The sequence below is a fragment of the Rhinolophus sinicus genome, linkage group LG11 (genome assembly GCF_036562045.2).
Source record: "Rhinolophus sinicus isolate RSC01 linkage group LG11, ASM3656204v1, whole genome shotgun sequence".
NCBI lineage: Eukaryota > Metazoa > Chordata > Mammalia > Chiroptera > Rhinolophidae > Rhinolophus > Rhinolophus sinicus.
In genome coordinates this window covers 72,904,275-72,906,710 of record NC_133760.1, presented here as the reverse complement: position 1 = coordinate 72,906,710, position 2,436 = coordinate 72,904,275, and positions in this window count along the sequence as shown.

Here is a 2,436-nt window from a genome sequence, read left to right as displayed (position 1 = left end):
TTATCTCATTTTCCTTACTATGAAAAACTCCCTGAAGAAGCTCAGTTTACACTGAAAGGACGGGCTTCCATTTCTTTTATTTCTGACAGCATTGCCATGCTAGCTACTCTGATTGAGCCACCTGCTGAAAATAAAAAATGCTGGGTTAAAAAAAAAAATCAAATGCATTGATGAACTAATAGGAAATGAAGGAATTCTCAGAGGGGGAAAATAAAAAAAGAAGGAATAAAAATGAGAAAATCCTGAGAAATGAGTGAGGGTCAATGTGACTTTTGCCACGAGATTATCAGTCAAATTCTGGGCACCTCGAACTCCTGCTTTGATAGCTGTGCAGACGCCAGGGTCAGGAAATAAAGCCAAGGACCCATCAAAAAGGAGGAGTCTAATAAGAGACAAAACTCTGGGGCCCAAAGGATTACATTCCCAGTGTAAGGGTGAGTGAGAAAGAAACCTGATGGTCAGTAAGGAAACATGCCCATCTTGACTTTGGAACTTGGGAAAGGAAGAAGTCTCCCAAGAATCTATAAAATCTGTTCAGATTTGAGACCCAAATTCAATCTATCTGTGCAATCCAATAAACCTGAAGTGGAGAACTTCATCTGGTCCTAGGGTTTATGGTGTCTCCAGGCAACTTGCTGAAGCAAATTTTAATACTCTTTAGGAAAACTCCTTTTTAACTCGGGCCTCAAAGAATCCCCATAATTACCAGCCCAGAAACATGCATGCAGAGTCCAAAATCACAACCTGCACGGAAACAGGAACCATAAGCAAAAGCTTGAAGAAACAGCAGGCAGCACAAAAGACCCACAAAATTCTCAGTATTGAATTTCACAGACACAGAATATAGATTATGCTTAATTTGTATAAGAAATTAGAAAATGACTCAGAAAGAGAACCACAAAGAACTTCTAAAAATGAAGTGTTTGAAGACTTCCAGGTGGACCCTATAGAAGAAAGTTTAAGAGAAACAGAGGCTAGCTATCTTAGAGGTATCCTATAGATACAACGGTTGGGAATTTTCTACAATTGTTGCAGGACACTAATACTGACATTCAGAAATCTTCTCAAATACTCAGTAAGGTTTTAAAAAAAAAATTAAAGGAAAGAAAAAGAGAGGGGGAGGGAGGGCTGGAGGAAGGGAGAGAAGGAGGAAGGAAGGAATCATATCTGTATTAATCGTTGTGAAATTGCGAAAATATCAGAGATCTTAAAAGCAGCCAGAAGAAGGAAGGAAGGAGAGGGAGGGAGGAAGGAAAACTTAAGGCACTGGATTTTAGATAAAAGTATAGAAACTAAATGATGTCATTGTTATTAGGGTTAAGTTTTCTCTGGGTTCATTAATATGACAGGTACGTATCCTGATTAAGAGCGGTGGAAAAGTCTTGAGAACAAGAAAATGTAAAGGCGGAGTGAAGCAGGTAACACAAATGCAGTGTTTCAACTACAATGAAAAATATAAATAGAACATTAAATTATGAACTAAAGACAAGTATCCCCGAAACTCGAAGAGAGTTAAGTGGAAAATAACACCCAACCTTTGCTGAGTGTAAACGTAGTTAAGACAGAGGAAAACTAAGCCGTGAAGGACTATGTCACGGGTGAACATTCGCGGGGAGGAGTCAAAAGGTAGGAAAAGACAACGCACAGGACTACAGACGTCCAACTCAGGCTATTTACTCGACATAATCTGAAGTTATTGCTAGCACAGCCCATTCACTATTAAGGTTCTCTCCGTTATTTCTGCTTGCTCGGTATTTGTTTTGTTTTGCGGGTGCAGGTTGTACGTATAGATTAATTCCAATTGCGTGACGAGACGGACCGAACATAGAATATGAGGCTATTGAGGACTATTTTTGCACTTTTTAATATGGGAAATACATACTCACTCCATGCTTAAAATAAATTCTTACGTGGAAGCCAACCAGGCGTCCCATTTGTATTTTTAGGATTGGATAGCGAGGATAAATTCCAGCAGCGAGTTCTGTTTTAAACAGTACAAATTGCCCGAACTTTGCTGAATATTCTAGCGCTAGAACCTTTGCTCTTTTCCTAGCACTACTGGAAATCCAGACTCAAACGCCGGGGCATGGAATCACAGCAGTAAAGAACAGGTGAAAAGTTGTTCCTAGTTGTGTGATGCAGGCGCATACAACTCCCGTCATGCCCCGTGCAAAAATCAACAAATAAACAGAGGCACCGCATTTCAGATTCCGTTACGCACCGTTCGCTGTGGCGTCTGGTTTTTGTAGTTTCCATGTGAAGAACTGACGCGTATTCACTTTCGCTGGGGAGAGAATAGAACTACAGTTCCCACAACAGCGCGGGGGCGGGCTACGGTAGGCTGACGTCATTGCCTCAGCCAACCAATGACAGCTCCGGGCGGCAGTGAGGCAAGCGCCGTCAGGCGCCAAAGTGGTTTTTTTCCCTTTTCTTTTT